Source organism: Psammomys obesus, unplaced genomic scaffold (genome assembly GCF_907164565.1).
Source record: "Psammomys obesus unplaced genomic scaffold, mPsaObe1.curated_primary_1811, whole genome shotgun sequence".
Classification (NCBI taxonomy): Eukaryota; Metazoa; Chordata; class Mammalia; order Rodentia; family Muridae; genus Psammomys; species Psammomys obesus.
Genome location: NW_026585894.1, coordinates 2,791,812 through 2,810,553, shown reverse-complemented (window position 1 = coordinate 2,810,553; position 18,742 = coordinate 2,791,812).

Below are 18,742 nucleotides of genomic sequence, written 5' to 3'. Positions count from 1 at the left end.
TCCCTCATCTCCACTGTGCCCCTTGCCAAGTCCACTGATAGGGGGGACCTCCTCCCCATTCATCTGATCCTGTTTTATCAGGTATCTTCAGGACTGGCTGCAAAGCTCTCCTCTGTGGCCTAACAGGACTGCTCCTCCCTTGGGGGGTGGGGAGGCCAAAGAGCCAGTCATTGAGTTCCTGTTAGAAATAGTCCTTGTTCCCCTCACTATGGGAAACCAATTGGTTACTGAGCTACCACAGGCTACATCTGAGCAGAAGTTCTAGGTTACATTCATACATGGTCCTTGGTTGCATGTCAGTCTCAGAAAAAACCCTGTGCCCAGATATCTTTGGTCCTTGTGGAGCTCCTATCCTTTCCTCATCAGACTAATTCCCCTTCTTTCTTATGATTCCCTGTACTCTGCCAAAGGTTTGGTCATGAGTCTTTGCTTTGAAAACACTGCTAGGTAGAGTCTTTCCAATGCTCTCAGTAGATTCCTGTCAATGTTCAATGCGCATCCCCTCTGTCTTTCAACACGAGAATTGATAATCTTACCCCATGACCGCTCTCTTGATTATCTTTTTTAGGTGTATAGATTTCATTATGTTTATCATATATTATAGGTCTATATAAGTGAGTATATACCGTGTTTGTCTTTCTCCTTCTGGGATATTTCACTCAGGAACCCTCCTCCACTGCTGGTGGGAATGTAAACTGGTACAACCACTCTGGAAATCTATCTGGCGCTTTCTAAGACAATTAGGAATAGTGCTTCCTCAAGACCCAGCTATACCACTGCTAGGTATATACCCAAAGTTTGCTCAAGTACACAAAAGGGATATTGGCTCAACCATGTTTATAGCAGCTTTATTTGTAATAGCCAGAACCTGGAAACAACCGAGATGTCCATCAACGGAGGAATGGGTACAGAAATTGTGGTATTTTTACACAATGGAATACTACTTAGCAATCAAAAAGGAAGAAATCATGAAATTTGCAGGCAAATGGTGGGATCTAGAAAAGATCATCCTTTTCTTTTTTTTTAAACACATGAATATTTTATTTTGACATAATGTTATTTTAATCAAATTGGTTAAATATTAGATGCCTATGTTTATTGCAGAAACTTGGAAATATTCCAATGTAATTCACATCAAGATCTTAAGTTTGTGGAACAGTCAGGCATATACCCAAATGTTTAAGACATTGGTTTAACTTACTCTGTCACTATTCATGTGATAGTGTAAAACCAAATTTTCACAGAATTCATCAGGAGACTTTGGGTGTACAAACATACATTGATCTGGTTTATGACATTGAAATGTTTCATCCTGTAGCAGTGTTTCAATTCTCTGCAATGAATAAAAGCATTAATTTTACAAGGATTAGAGTCTATGTCCCCCTTTTCATTTCTGATTTTATTGATTTAAATAGTGTCTTTCTGCCTTTTAGTTAGTTCAGCTAAGGGTTTGTCTATATTGTTGATTTTCCTAAAGAACCAGCACTTGGTTTCATTGTTTCTTTGTATTGTTTTATTTGTTTCTAATTTATTGATTTCTGCTGAGTTTGATTCTTTCCAGCCATCTACTCCTCTAGGGTGTGTCTGTTTATTTTTCTCCCTAAGGATTTCAGGTGAACCATTAAGTTGCTTGTATAAGATGTTTCAGATTTCTTTATGAAGGCACTTAGTGCTATGAACTCTCCTCTTAACACTGCTCTCAAAGTGTCCCCTAAATTTCAGTATACCGGGCCTTAATTTTCATTAAATTTTAGGAAGTAGCTAATTTCTTTCTTTATTTCTTTCTGACCCAACTGTCATTGAGTAGAGAGTTGTTCAGTTTCCATGTGTGTATAGGCTTTTTATATTTTCTGTTATTGTTGAGGTCCAGCTTTAGTCCATGTGGTCTGATAGGATAAAAGGGATCATTTCAATCTTCTTCTATCTGTGAAGGCTTGCTTTTTTGTCTGTTTTGGAGAAGGTTCCATGAGTTTTAGAGAAGAAGGTAAATTCTTTTGTGTTTGGATGAAAAGTTCTGTAGATATCTGTTAGGGCCATTTGATTCCTGAAATCTGTTAGAGATGTCGTTTCTTTGTTTAGGTTCTGTTTTGTTGACCTGTCCTTTGATGAGAGTGCGATGTTGAAGTCTCTCACTATTAATGTGTGGGGATCATTGTGTGGCTTAAGTTTATTAATGTTACTTTTGCAAATATTTGTGCCTTTGTATTCTAGGCATAGATGTTCAGCATTGAGATGTCTTCTTGGGAGAATTGTCCTTTGATGAGAATGAATTGACCTTATCCATTTCTTAGGAAGATGGAAAAATTTCCCATGCTCCTCACTCGGTAGGTTTATAAAAGTAAAAATGGCCATCTTACCAACAGCAATCTACAAATTCAATGTAATTCCCATAAAATTCCCATAATAATTCTTTACAGACCTTGAAAGAAAAATTCTCAAGTTCATATGAAATAACAAAAACCCAGAATCTCTAAAAATAATCCTCTATAATAAAAGATCTTCTGGAGGTATCTCCATCCCTGATCACAACCTGTACTATAGAACAAGAGTAATAAAAATGATATGGTACTTCTGTTTGGTTCCATTGATCCACGATTCTGTTTCTATGCCAGTACCATGCAGTTTTTATAACTGTTGCTCTACAGTACAGCTTAAGATCAGGGACGGAGATAACTCCAGATCTTTTATTGTAGAGGATTGTTTTAGCAATTCTCGGTTTCTTGTTATTCCATACGAAGTTAAGAACTTTTCTTTCTAGGTCTGTAAAGAATTGTGTTGGCAAACTGATGGGAATTGCAATAAATCTGTGGATTGCTTTTGGTAAGATGGCCATTTTTACTATGTTAATCCTGCCAAGCTATGAGCATGGGAGATCTTTCCATCTTCTGATATTTTCTTCTAATTCTTTCTTCAGAGACTTGAATTTTTTTTCATACAAGTCTTTGACTTGCTTGGTTAGGGTTACACCAAGGTACTTTATGTCATTTGTGGCTATTGTGAAGGGTGTTGTTTCCCTAATTTCTTTCTCAGCCCTTTTGTCTTTTGTATACAGGAGTGATACTGATTTTTTTTTTTGAGTTAATTTTGTATCCGGCCACTTTGCTGAAGGTGTTTATCAGCTGTAGGAGTTCTCTGGTAGAGTTTTTGGGGTCACTCATGTATACTATCATATCATCTGCAAATAGTGATAATTTGACTTCTTCCTTTCCAATCTGTATCCCCTTGATCTCCTTCAACTGTCTTATTGCTCTAGCAAGGACTTCCAGCACTATGTTGAAGAGATATGGAGAGAGTGGGCAGCCTTGTCTTGTCCGTGATTTAAGTGGGATTGCTTTACGTTTCTCTCCATTCAGTTTGATGTTGGCTATAGGCTTGCTGTATATCGCCTTTACTATGTTTAGATATGTACCTTGTATCCCTGATCTCTCCAAGACTTTAAACATGAATGGATGTTGGATGTTGTCAAATGCTTTTTCAACATCTAGGGTGAATATCATGTGGGTTTTTTTTTCAGTTTGTTAATATGGTGGATCACATTGATGGATTTCCGTATATTGAACCACCCCTGCATACCTGGAATGAAGCCTACTTGATCATAGTGGATAATATCTTTGATGTGTTCTTGTATTCAGTTTGCAAGCATTTTGTTGAGTATTTTTGCATCAATGTTCATAAGGGAGATTGGCCTGAAATTCTTCTTCTTTGTTGAGTCTTTGTGAGGTTTAGGTATCAAGGTGACTGTGGCTTCATAGAATGAGTTTGGTAATGTTCCTTCTGTTTCTATTTTGTGGAATAGTTTGAAGAGAATTGGAGTTAGCTCTTCTTTGAAGGTCTAGTAGAATTCTGCACTGAAACCATCTGGTCCTGGGCTTTTTTTGGATGGGAGACTTTTGATGACAGCTTCTATTTCCTTGGGGGATATAGGACTATTTATTTGATTTACCTGGTCCTGATTCAGCTTTGTTAAGTCAAATCGATCAAGAAAACCAATGGAACTGAACAGAAGACTCAGAAATAAACCCACAAACTTATGGACACCTGATTTTTGACAAAGATGCCAAAACTATACAATGGAAAAAAGATAGCATCTTCAACAAATGGTGCTGGTCCAACTGGATGTCTACATATAGAAAAATAAAAATAGACCCATGTTTATCACCCTGCACAAAACTGAAATCCAAGTGGATCAAAGACCTCAACATAAAACCAGACACATTAAATTGGCTGGAAAAAAAAAGTGGGGAATACCCTAGAACTCATTGGTACAGGAGAAAACTTCCTGAACAGAACACCAACAGCACAGGCTCTAAGAGCAACAATCAATAAATGGGACCTCATGAAAGTAAAAAGCTTCTGTAAATCAAAGGACATTGTCATCAAAACAAAACAACTGCCTACAGATTGGGAAAGAATCTTCACTAACCCTTTATCTGACAGAGGGCTAATATCCAGCATATATAAAGAACTAAAGAAGCTGAAAAACAGCAAACCAAGTAATCCAATTAAAAAATGGGGAACAGAACTAAACAGAGAAATCTCTGTAGAGGAATATTGAATGGCAGAGAAACACCTGAAGAAATTCTCAACATAATTGGCCATTAGGGAAATGCAAATCAAAACCACCCTGAGATTTCACCTTACACCCATCAGAATGGCCAAGATGAAAAACTCAAGTGAAAATACATGCTGGAGAGGTTGTGGAGAAAGGGGAACCCTCCTCCACTGCTGGTGGGAATGTAAACTTGTACAACCACTCTGGAAATCAATTTGGTGCTTTCTCAGACAACTAGAAATAGCACTTCCTCAAGATCCAGCCATACCACTCCTATATCACTCTTATATCCAAAAGAGGCTCAAGTACACAATAAGGACATTTGCTCAACCATGTTTGTATCAGCCTTATTTGTAATAGCCAGAAGCTGGAAACAGCCCAGATGCCCTTCAACTAAAGAGTGGATGCACAAATATTGGTACCTCTATACAATGGAGTATTTACTCTGCAATAGAAAATAAGGAAATCATGAAATTTGCAGGTAAATGGTGGGACCTGGAAAGGATCACTCTGAGTGAGCTGTCCCAGAAGCAGAAAGACACACACAGTATATACTCACTCATATAGACTTATAAGATAAACCTAAAATCTGTCCCTCTGATAGACTAAGATCAGAAGGAAGGAGAGGAGGACCTCCCCTATCAGTGGACTTGGGGAGGGGCATGCACAAAGAAGGGGTAGGGAGGGTAGGACCGGGAAAGAATGAGGGAGGGGCTTATGGGGATACAAAGTGAATAAAGTGTAAAATATAATAATAAAAAAGTGCTGTAAAAATAATAATAAAAGGCAAAAGAAATGATATGGTAATGGCAAAGAAACAGACTGGTGGATCAATAGAATTGAAAAGAAGACCCAGAAATAAACCCACACACCTAAGAACACCTGATTTTTGACAAAGATGCCAAAACCATATAATGGAAAAAAGACAGCACCTCCAACAAATGGTGCTGGTATAACTGGATATCCTAGGTGGAAAATGTAAATAGATCCAAACTTATAACCCTGTACAAAACTTAAGTCAAAGTAGATCAAAGACATCAGACAACTAAACCTGTTAGAAGAAAAAGTAAGGAAGAGCCTTGAACTCATTGGCACAAGAGACAATTTCCTGAACAGAACACCAACATCTCAGGCTCTAAGCTCTACAATTAATAAATGGGAACTTGTGAAGTTGAAACTTCTGTCAGAACAAAATGTTGACTGCCTACATAATGGGAAAACATCCTTTACAACCCTACATCTGACAGAGGGCTAATATCCAGAATATATAAAGAAATCAAGAAGTTAAACACCAACAAGCCAAATAATCCAAATAAAAAATGGGGTGTAAAGATAAACAGAGAATTCTCAAAAGAGGAATATCGAATGATAGAGAAACACTTAAAGAAATTTTCAGTCACCTTAGTCATCAGAGAAATACAGATCAAAACGACTCTGAGATTCCATCTTACACTGATCACAATGGCTAAGATAAAAAACTCAAGTGACAACAAATGCTGGAGAGGATTTGGAGAAAGGGGAACCCTCCACCATTTCTGGTGGTAGTGCAAACTTTTACAACCACTTTTGAAATCAAACTGGCTCTTTCTCAAAAATATAGAAATAACACTACCTCTAGACTGAGTTATACCACTCCTGGGTGTATACCCAATAGATACCAGAGCACTCAACAAGAGCATTTGCTCAACTATGTTCACAGAAGCTTTATTTGTAATAGCCAGAGTCTGAAAACGATGTAGATGTCCCCCAACAGATTAATAGATACAGAAATTGTGACACATTTACACAATGGAATACTACTCAGGTATTAGGAACAAGGTAATCATGAAAATTTCAGGCAAATGGATTGTCCTAGAAAAGTTCATCCTGAGTGAGATAACCCAGAAACAGTAAGACAAGCACGGTATATACTCACTTATAAGTAGATATTAGCCATATAACATGTGATAGCCATACTAAAATCTAAAGACCTAAAGAAGCTAAACACAAGGAAGACCCTAGGGAGGAAGCTTAAATCTCATTCAGAATGGCAAACAGGATAGACACCAGAGGTGGTGGAAGAGAGAAAACAGAATGGGAGCCTACTATAGAGGGTCTTTTGAAAGGTTCCACACAACAGGGGAATGAAGGAAATGCTGAGACTCAGTCAAAATTTGGCCAGAACGCAGGGAGTCTTATAGAAGAAAGGGGTGGAATAGAAGGACATGGAGGAACAAGAGCCACACAAGGAGACCAACAAAGATATATATATATATATATATATATATATATATATATATATATATATATATATATATGAGCCTATGGGATCCTGCAGAGAATTATGCAGCAACCAAGCACTATGCACAGAGAAGACCTAGGCACCTGTTCCGATGTAGTCAATTGGCAGCTCACACTCCATGTGGTTCTGGAGTGAGGGAAGCAGGAGCTGCCTCTGTCATGAACTAGTTTGCCTGCTCTTTGATCACTTGCCCCTGGCAACGTGGTGTGGCCAGGCCAAAGAGGAAGAGGGTCCAGGCAGTCATGATGAGACTTGATAAGCTAAGGGAAGATGGCAGAGGAGGATAACTCCCCTTCTCAGTGGACTCCAGGAAGAGGATAGAGGGGAAGAGGGAGGGAGGAACTAGGAGGAGTTGAGGGAGGGGGTTTCAATGGGCTATATAATGAAAAATTGTAAAATAAAAATAAAAATTTAATAAAAATAATTCCAACTTGTAATCTTTCTATTTGGTATTCCCAAACTATAAGCAGAACATCATGAGACCAGATTGACCTGGAACAATTTAAGTTTATCTCGTTCCAGATTCTTGTGGGAGCTATGAAATGGCTACAACTAGGGAATGTTAGAGCTTGAGATGGGGTGAAGCTTTGGACCCCATTCCTAATATAGGGAACTCTGTCATGTTGTCACATCTTTTATGCCACCAGAGGGCTTCAAGAATTTTATAGTTCCATGGAACCTTTTGCACAGAAGATTTAAGCAAATAAGTATTTAAAGTTAAATGCAGGAAGTAGTAAAGACTTTCCTCTCTTTGATTTCTGAGCTTTGTCAGGAAAGGACAACCTTCTAGAATCACCTTTAATTTAAGGAAGCTAAAAGAAAAGAGCCTTGGCCCGAAGAGGAGATGCAAAGATGGATACCCTGGACTGTCACTCTTTGTCTAGAGACCTAACTCTGTACCTTCTTTCCTCCAGGCCCTCTGTTGTTCTCTCTTAGCATCTTGAGATTAAATGGTAAATGAGAAAAAGCAAGAAGAGAGACATGTTTTCCTTTCCAGATTTCCCATTTTAGCTCATCAAAAAGGAAAAGAAAATACTGTTTCAAGGAAAGAAAACAACTCAGTTTAGTTTAAGTTGACTTCTGCATTTGCTAGGAGCCTATGCCCATGCAAGTTAGACAAGAATTGTCACAAGTTGGAAATAGGGACCTCCTCCCCAAAGTCTACATCCTCACTCTGGATACCTTTACCCTTAACTGTATCCTATGGCCAAATTCACCAACCTGGGTTCCAACCAGTTAAGGAAGAATCATTGCCTAAGAGGTCCAGATTGCACTCATTTTACTGCAAAAATACTGTCAGAAGAGTGATTTAGTAGCCATTTACGCAGCTGGTAAAGGCTTTTAAAGAGGTCTGGGTACAAATAAAGCTGTTACAAACATGGTTGAGCAGATGTCCTTGTTGTATACTTGAGTGTCTTTTAGATAAATTCCTAGGAGTGGTTTAGCTGGATCTTGAGGAAGCACTATTCCTAATTGTCTGAGATAGTGCCAGATTGATTTCCAAAATGATTGTATAAGTTTACATTCCCACCAGCAATGGAGGACAGTTCCCCTTTCTCCACATCCTCTCCAGCATGTGTTCTTACTTGGGTTATTCATCTCAGCCATTCTGATGGGTATAAGGTGAAATCTCAGGGTCATTTTGATTTGCATTTCCCTGATGACTAAGGGCGCTGAACATTTCTTTAAGTGTTTCTTTGTCATTCGATATTCCTCTATTGAGAATTCTCTGTTTAGCTCTGTACCCCATTTTTTAATTGGATTACTTGATTTGTTGCTGTTTAACTTCCTGAGTTCTTTATACTGGATTTTAGACCTCTGTCAGATATAGGGTTGGTGAAGATCCTTTCCCAATCTGAAGGCATTCGTTTTGTTTTGACAACAGTGTCCTTTGTTTTACAGAAGCTTTTCAGTTTCATGAGGTCCCATTTATTGATTGTTGCTCTTAGAGCCTGTGCTGTTGGTGTTCTATTCAGAACGTTGTCTCCAGATGCCCCTCAGTTGAGGAATGGATACAGAAATTGTGGTTTATCTACACAAAGGAATATTACTCATCGATAAAAAACAAAGAAATATGAAATTTGCAGGTAAATGGTGGGAACTGAAAAAGATAATCCTGAGTGAGGTGTCCCAGAAGCAAAAAGATACACAGGGTATGTACTCAGTCATAAGTGAATAATAGACATACAGTATAGGGTAAACATACTAAAATGTACACCTAAGGAAGCTAATCAGGAAGGAGGACTCTAGCTAAGATGCTCAATCCCCATTCAGAAAGGAAAAGAGGATGGACTTGGGAGAATGGAGAAAACAGGGAGTTGGACAGGAGCCTACCACAGAAGGATTCTAAAGGGCCCTAACCTGCAGGGTATCTAGGCAGATGCTGAGAATTATAGCCAAACTTTGGGCAGAGTGCAGGGAATCTTATGAAAGAAGTGGGAGATAGTAAGACCTGGAGAAGACAGGAGCTCCACAAGGAAAACAACAGAACAAAAAAGTCTGGGCACAGGGGTCTTTTCTGAAACTGATACTCCAGCCAAGGACCATTCATGGAAATGGCCTGGAAACGCTATGTAATGGGGACAGGGACTGTCTCTGACATGAACTGATTGCCCTGCTCTTTGGTCACCTCCCCCTGAGAGGGGAGCAGCCTCACCAAGCCACAGAAGAAGACAATGCAGCCACTCCTGATGAAACCTAATACATTAAGATCAGAGGAAAGGGGAGGAGGACCTCCCTTATCAGTGGACTGGGAGAGGGACAGGAGTGGAGAAGGGGATGGTGGAATTGAGAGGGGAGGAAGGAGGGATGTGCAGGGGGGATACAAAGTGAATAAACTGTAATTAAAAAAAGAAAGAGGTCTGGGATGATTTTATTTTTAAATAATATTTAATTGACCTTCAAAAATAACTATTACTGTTACCACATTCTGGAATCTTCACACATATTTATCTGTAGAAAATTTACTTTGTGTCCATGTGTCTAAATGCAAAGAGTTCTTCTGAGCTAAGGAAGGAAATTGTTCACAATTGTTCAGCAGCGCCATCTGCGGCCTTGACCAAGTCACTGAATTTGTCATTCAGACTCACATTTTAAGTGATACAAAAGAATATAATTAAACTGAAGAGACAGTTTCACAAAATGTTGAGGGGGATTCAAATTAGGGTTCAAATGCATTAAGAGCAGACCCTATTCTTTTATCTATTTTTATTCCCTGGAGCTTTTATCCAAATCTTCATAGATACAAGATTATTGCAAACTGTGTTTTTCTGTTTCCAAAGAGCTTTCTATTTTAAAGGAGTAAAAGCAACTATCTTCACAACAAGGGAATTTTATTTCTATTAGAATTTGCTAGACATGTGATATATCACTCATACTCATATAGTGTTCTTGTTGGAGAAATTCAGGATAGGCCAGAGGGAAGACAGATTCACAATAGTACTGCTTTCCTCCTATTCCATCACCTGGTATTATCCTGTCACTTTCGTAAGAATTGCAAATATTAACATTCCTACTTATTAGGTCCATGAAGATTCTGTACTCATTTTTTTCAAATCAAATGCATGTGCACATACAGGAGAGGATCTAAGATTTATGTCTTTGCCTTTAATCTTCATTTTTTATTTAACTTTTTATTAATTACACTTTATTCATTTTGTATCCCCCCCATAAGCCCCTCTCTCCTCCCCTCCCTCCCCCTTTCTGCATGCATGTCCCTCCCCAAGTCCACTGATAGGGGAGGTCCTCCTCTCCTTCTTTCTGATCTTAGTCTATCAGTTCTCATCAGAAGTGGCTGCATTGTCAGGGTTCTAGGTTATCTCCACAAATAGTCCTTGGTTGGAGTATGAGTCTCTGGGAAGTTCCCTGTGTTCAAATTTTCTTGTTCTGTTGCTCTCCTTGTGGAGTTCCTGTCCTCTCCAGCTCTTACTATTTCCCACTTCTAATCTTCATTTTTTTAATATTGCTTTTGCTTAAGATTTTCAGGTCTGACTTCCTTCTTAGTTTTATGAGATGACTTTCATGGCCTTTCTGGCCTAGCCTCAATTAAAATCTACTAGACTGCTAAAATGATGGTATCAAGGTGGCCAAACCCCAAGAGTAGACACACCTGAGTTTTCTGTTCCATCTGCTGCCAGAATTCTGAATGTCTCCTGATCTTCTGAATTCACACCTCCAAAGGACTGCATTTGGAACTGGTTGCTTTCTAACTATGCTGAATTGGTACCTGATGTGTTTAAACATCCTCTTTCTTTTACTTTTTTTTTCTTTTTGGCATCAAGAATAATTTACTTTCTAGTTTAGAGGCAAGACATCCTGGAAAGGTTTCACACTGTCTAGAGGAAGCTTCTCTCCATAGCTGAGTGCTGAGACTTGCTTGGAATACAAAGCTCTTAGTGGATTCTGAGGTCTTGAACTGCATTTCAACTTCCTTCACTTGCTTGTATTTCCTATTCCAATTTTACGAATAGATTTTCAATAACAACCTGAAAAGAATGAAAAAAAGAGAAACTCAAGGGGAAAATTAATATTTTCAATCATGATCAAAATTTCTGTACTAAAAATGGAGGTTCATAAGACAAAAGATTAATGACAGCATGTGGCATAATTAGTACTGAGGCTGGATATATGTTTTCTCACAACTCCCATTGACAGCTAGAGCCACATCACAGGCATGGTTCCTAGAAGAAGCATCTGTTATCCTGGTATAGATTCCTACAGCTGTAGGGAAAATAGGAGCTATATAAGGTAGAATAAAAGACACAGTGTCAATAATCAAAGGCATGAGGAAAAGATACTGAGAAAAAGCAGAAATGATCATTCTTATTTTTTTTAATATTTTGCTGCTGATTTTATAGTATGAATGTCCTCTCATATGTTTGCTATGAAATATTAACTGAAGTCTTCATTATACACTCTCACATTCATGGACGAAGGATCCATTGAAAGAAAAAACAAGGAATTTAGTCTTATGTCCAATTGAAGTTCAGGAAAAAACAAAAGATACAGATATCTGGAACAAATTTAAAAACACCCTACTTTGGTTATGCGGACCAAAGAAGCAGATGGGACAAAGATCAGAATAGAAAACAAAAACAAAAACAAAAAAACTCTATCTCATTATTTGATGTTGCTGATATATAAGAATGTCTACAGCAAGTGGAAACAGACTTCTAAAAGTATTTCCCTCCGGTAATGGGGTAACAGAGTCAACTTGCTGCCTTTGGTAGGCAAATCAAGGTCAACCTTGTCAGGAAGGACTGACCCTTTATTGTATACTCAGAAAACGCCACTTCACTTTTATATGAAATCTTCTGGGTCTTTTTGACCTGCACATCTTTCTTTGCCCTTTAGTTTCTCTGGAAGATGATTAGGTAGACTCTAAGTTGGCCAGATTGTGACAGGTTTTTTTTTTTTTTTTCAAAGAAACATCTTGGTATTTCTAGATGTTCAACAAACATTCCTGAAATTGCCCTTTGCTTTCAAAAACACTTTTGAAACAAAACATGACTTGAAAAATATCTTCTCAGCCCACACGTTAGCACTAAGCCTCTGATATTTATTGGATTTTATCCAGCTGCCTTTGCTACATATATCTTCTTTCAAGGACTGCAGGGTAACCTTTGACTTAGTTGAGGAGCTATGTCTCCTCAGCCCCATACCTTGCATCTTAAATGCAAATCACAGCAGACCTATATACTCTTTGTAAATTATTTGTTGTTAAAAACATGTTATCCTTACACCTGCCAAAGGTGTCTGTGTACCCTCATACCCCCAAATTTGTGACTGTCTTGTCATCTGACAAAAGACCTTTATTGTCCACATTCATGGATGATATTCATACCTTTTAGTACCTAGTTTTAACCCTCAAACCTCTCTAAATTTTGTCAAATCAATCTATCCTATGTTTTCCCTCTCTTCACCTCCATCATTCTTGTTGATGAGAACTGATAGACTAAGATCAGAAAGGAGAGGAGAACCTCCCCTATCAGTGGACTTGGCGAGTGGCATGCATGCAGAAAGAGAAGGGAGGGTGTGATGGGGAGGGGAGGAGGGAAGGGCTTATGGGGGGATACAAAATGAATAAAGTGTAATTAATAAAAAAATTTTAAAAAAAAGAACAAGGCATCCCAATACAATCATTTCAGTGATTAAAAAGGATTATATCTAAAAACATTTATTTTTTTTAACCTATGGATATTGCACCTGATGAAATGCAAATGCTGTGGAAAAGAGTAAAATTATGCCTGACTAACCAGATCTGACTACTATATTATAGCAACCTCAAATTTTTTCTCCTTTATAAAGACAGTATTCATATTGGGTGAGGACCTTAAACTTGCAGGGGCCTTATAATTTAATTATATATTGAACACGTTTCCAAATACAGTTGTCCCTCTATAGTCATGGAGGACTTAACCACATTTCAAGAATTAAATTTTTCTTTGTTTTTATACTTTCATTCTTAACATTAAGAACATTTTCTGATTTCATCCATTATTCCTTTGATGAAACAGTAAAACAATAGTATACATTACCCTGCCTTTAATCTAGAAGTGACAAGAATCACATGGGAGATATGCATGTGTACTGTGCAAAAGTGATGTCACTGTATATAAGCAACATGAACATCAGTAGATTTTTGTATTTATCAGGATCCTGTAACCAATTTTCCATGGATGTTGAGGGATGACTACACAGTTATACGTAGCAGTAGTGGGGATAAAAATGTCAACATTTAAATGTGGGCGAAAAATCCACACATAATAGCACATAGGATATCATCTATTTAAGGGTTATCATTTCTACTAAGGTCTTATATTGATTGTAATACCAGTGGAACAAACTGGATTACCTGAACAATTATTGTTTTTAATATATCCTGAGAAGAGGCCCTGCACTAAACTGTCCTGAATAAAGTAAACCTGGGAACTATCTATTGCTATTAGGCAGAAGAGGAAGAATGAATAGCTGTAGTTCTAAACCTGTAGACCACAGAAGGATAGAAACTAGAGTACAAAGCAGCTCACAATAGACTGGATAAGACACAAGAGAAACAGGTCTCTCTGAGCCTTGGATATTGTGAAAGCATTAATAAGAAACCCAGAATATCTCTAGGGAACTATAACTTAAGGACTGTGAAGATGTGATTTCCTCATTAAGTTCTACACAGTTGGACTAGATTGTGGCTGTATCATCCTATCTGGGTTCTGGAGCCCTAAAAACAACTAATAATCCTTATCTTGGTCCAAGTAGCATCAGGCCATGTCAACTAATGACACTGAGCATAAACACCATAAATTTCCCTTTACTCTGAATCAGTGCACACTATGTTGCCATCTACTAAAAGCATTACTTCTCTGTGTATTGTTTCACAATACGCAAGGCATAGTTGCAATTTCTCAGCTTATATAATATCTCTGCATCATACTCTACATTATTAAGGTCACTTCAGAGAGAACAGATGTTGTATTTTGAGCTCTACAACTACTTATTAATTAATACAGTCTAATTGTTATTTATTCACCCTTTTTTCTCCTATGATAATACATTTCTTTACCTAATAAACAGTGATATTAGTAGTCTTGTTCATTTATAACAAAGAGTCTCCATTCTATCTACTTAAACATTGATATTGAAAAATTCCAGGACTTGATAATTGATGCTATGTAGAGAGCAAGGTCCCAGGTTTACCATCAAGATATCTAATAAAAAAAATCCTATTATCTCTTTTACTTTCATATAGATTGTTAAGCAAGCAAGATGGATCAGCATGAGGTGTTAGCTGCCAAGCCTGGCAATCTCAGTTCAGTTCCAAAGACCCACATGGTGGAAGGTGAGAACCAACCCCTGACATTTGAAATTTGACTTCTGTCCATCACCATATGTGCACACACACACACACACACACACACACACACATACACACACACACAGACAAACATGCACACACGCATGCATGAGCACATACACACAAACAAACCCATGGCTGTAATAAAATTTTTAAACACACACACACACACATATATATATGTATATATATGTACATATGTACATATATATATGTATATATATATTAATGAGGTGGTGGAGTTAAAGGTAAAATTTCAACATATACATGCAGATTGTATTGATCAAATAAGTCTCTCTCTCTCTCTCTCTCTGTGTGTGTTTATGTACTGTGGATGGAACTAATATTTTGTGCATACTAGGAAACTGAAGTACGTTTGAGTGACACTTCCAATGCTGATTATCATTCCTTTTTGTTTGGAACCTTTGAGCACCATTCCCTCTTAGACCCTCATAAGTATTCTCATGATAATGATAGATAACCATTCTATATATTCATAAAAAATTAATGCAAGAAGCTGGAAACAACCCAGATGCCCCTCAGTTGAGGAATGGATACAGAAATCGTGGTACATCTACACAATGGAATATTACTCAGCAATAAAAAACAAGGAAATCATGAAATTTGTAGGCAAACGGGAACTGGAAAAGATCATTCTAAGTGAGGTATCCCAGAAGTGGAAAGACCACAGGGTATATACTCACTCATAAGTGGATATTAGATATATAATATAGGATAAACATACTAATATCTGTACACCTAAAGAAACTAATCAAGAAGAAAGACTCTGGCTAAGATGCTCAATCCCCATTCAGAAAGGAAAAGAGGATGGACAGCAAAAGAGGGAGAAAACAGGGAACAGGACAGGAGCCAAACACAGAAGGCCTCTGAAAAACTCTACTCTACAGGGTATCAAGGCAGATGTTGAGAATCATAGCAAAACTTTGGGCAGAGTTCAGGGAATCTTATGAAAGAAGGGGGAGAGCGTAAGACCTGAAGAGGACAGGAGCTCCACAAGGAAAGCAACAAAACCATAATTTCTGGGTACAGGGTTTTTTTTTTTTCTGAGACTGATACTCCAAACAAGGATCATGCATGGAGATAACCTAGAACCCATGCACAGATGTAGCCCATGGCAGTTCAATGTCCAAGTGGGTTCCATAGTAATGGGAACAGGGACTGCCTCTGACATGAATTGATTGGCCTGCTCTTTGATCACCTCCCCCTGAGAGGGGAGCAGCCTTACCAGGCAGAGAGGAAAACTGTGCAGCCACTCCTGATGAGACCTAACAGACTAGGATCAGAAGGAAGAAAAAGAAACCCTCCCCTACCAGTGGACTTGGGGAGGGGTATGCATGGAGAAGGGAGAGGAAGGGAGGGTTTGGGAGGGAGGAGGGAGGGAACTAGATGGGGAATACAAAGTAAAAAAAAAAGTGTAATTAAAAATAAAATAAAATAAAAATAAATAGAAAAGAAAATGAATGCAGCCAGCATAACAAAGAGATACTTATACCCGTGTTTATTGTGATAAAATCTCAAAGTTTCTACTTGTGAAGACCTCCACAGTCTGATCTTTCTGTATGTCAGAAATCTCATGGTTTCTATCACTGTGATGAAACATTTTGAACCAAAAGCAAGTAGGGGAGGAGAGTTGTTTATTTAACTTATACTTCCACAACAATACTCAACATGGAAGGAAGTCAGGTCAAGAACTCAAAAAGGGCAAGAGCCTGGATGCAGGAGATGATGCAGAGGCCATGAAGGGGTGCTGCTTACTGGGTTGCTTCACATGGCTTGGTTAGCTTGCTTTTTTATAGAACCTAGCACTACTAGCCCAGGGATGGCACCACCCACAGTGGGCTGGGCCCTCCCTCATCAATGACTAATTAGCAGTTTTGAAGGTGGTTCTTTGTTATTTAACAAGTAATGAAGACCATTACTATTTTGTACAAATTTTGCTAAAGTGAACTGTAAAGAAACACCTATTGACTTGCAATTTAAGGGTAATCTATTCTCCCCATTTTCAAAACTATGATGAATGGGTGCTGATGTGTGGAGAGAATAGATATTTGTATGCTTGCAGTGTGGGCTTTTGATAATTAAGATTGGGTAACAAAATTAGCATATTTGTGAATTTAATTGTATTAAGATTACCTTCAAATGAAAAAGATCTCAAAAGTTAAGGAAAAAAAAAAAAAACAGCCTTACAAGCTTGCCTGCAGCTGGCTCTTAATAGAGGCATTTTCTTAATTGATGTTGCCTCCTCTCAGATGACTCTAGTTTCTGGCAGTCTGTGTCAAGCTGACATCAACTAGCCTGAAAAAGGGTTATCTGGAAATTTCTGTACCTTCCACATAACACGTGCCAGCAACGAAAATCCAAGTTTATCTATTTCATGGAAAACCCATCTGCGAGTGGGGAGAAATACTTCAAATTATCCTTGATTTCAATGTTCGACAAGTAAAATCTTTCCTAACAAATATCTTGGTTGTTATTTTGAGATTTTATTTTGCTAAAGTAAAATGTAAGCTTAAACTGTGATTCCTTGAGGAAAACAAAATAAAGACACTTGCAAGAAAATAACAATTGGGAACCTTTGTTGCTAAAACAAAAGTCATGTTTCATTCCAATCTGTAAAGAAAGGTCAGTCCTTGTTAGAGACCATAGCTTGGGCATGTCTACAGTGAGAGAGCAGCTCCCCCATGAGGCCTCATCTAGAACTGAGAGGAAGAAAATTGGTTAAAGAAGACATGCAGAATTTAAGGTGTAAGAAAGCAGAAGAGAACTTGTCCCTGGATCACAGGGTGAGCATGAGTGGTCGGGGAGACCAGTAAGCTTTGAGCTAATGCTTCCTTGAAAATAGTTGCTTTCTTTGTATTTGTGTTACTATATGAAAGTCTGTGCTTGAAAAGAAAAGAGTTCTCGAAATAATATACATCAGAATCAAAACAAAACCATATTAAGATATGTATGCAGGAGTGAGTAGGAAATAATCACATCTAAGAAATAAAATGATTATGCAATAAGCAATTTGCTTTCAAATTTAGACACTCAATATTAACTTTAGCAAAAAAAATTCAATAGAATTTAAAGGAAAGAAAATGAAGGAAATAGGATTGAGGAGGAAGCAAAGAACCAATGTGACTGGGAAACACAAGAGGAAAGAGAAAGGGGAGAAGGAAAGAGATTTAGAGGATAGGAGAAAGGTGAGGAGGAATTAAGTAGAAAGAGAAAGAAGCATGAGGGTTAAAGAGAAAAAAAAGAAAATAGTTTGCAAAATCTCAGGGATGACGGGGGGGTGGAAAACAAGTTTGAAATTCAGGTTTGTTTGGTCAAAAACTCCATTTTCTCAGAGAATTCTTTAAATCAGCAATCCAATCTTCAAAACAATTTGTTTGTTTGTCTTAGTATATTATTTCAATTGCCTTTAAATTCTTGGCTCAGCCAGCTAAACTACATAACAAATTCCATTTAGAGGCTCTTCTCTTTTTCAATACCCATTAAATTTTCCCATTTCTATACTTTTTGAATAAAAGAATCCCCTCCATATTATCCAACTCCTTCCAAAATGTAGGAATTTAAGTAGAAACTCTGCCATTACCCTTGCATGTTGAGTGTGATCATGTATTCATTGGAATGAAAGAGACCCTCGCCTTTCAACTCAGTACAGCTGTGAGTTGTGCTGGTAATTCACTTGATAAATAAAAATTTTATATGTTAGTTGTGATTATTTACTATTCACTGTTGCATAAATGTCTCAAGATAGTTTTGTTTTGCTTGTACATGCTCACTGGGTTTTAAGCTTGCTTTGTATACTTCATCTACTCTACGAGGTAGTTTTTAACCATATTTCACTGTATCTCTTATTTGTCCCTTCTTATTCTTAGAACTCAGCTTTTTCCCTTCTATTTCTTCTTCTTTTGTTGTTCTTCTTCTTGTTCTTGTTTTTCTTGTTATTGTTCTTCTTCTTGTTCTTGTTCTTGTTCTTGTTGTTGTTGTTGTTGTTGTTGTTGTTCTTCTTCTTCTTCTTCTTCTTCTTCTTCTTCTTCTTCTTCTTCTT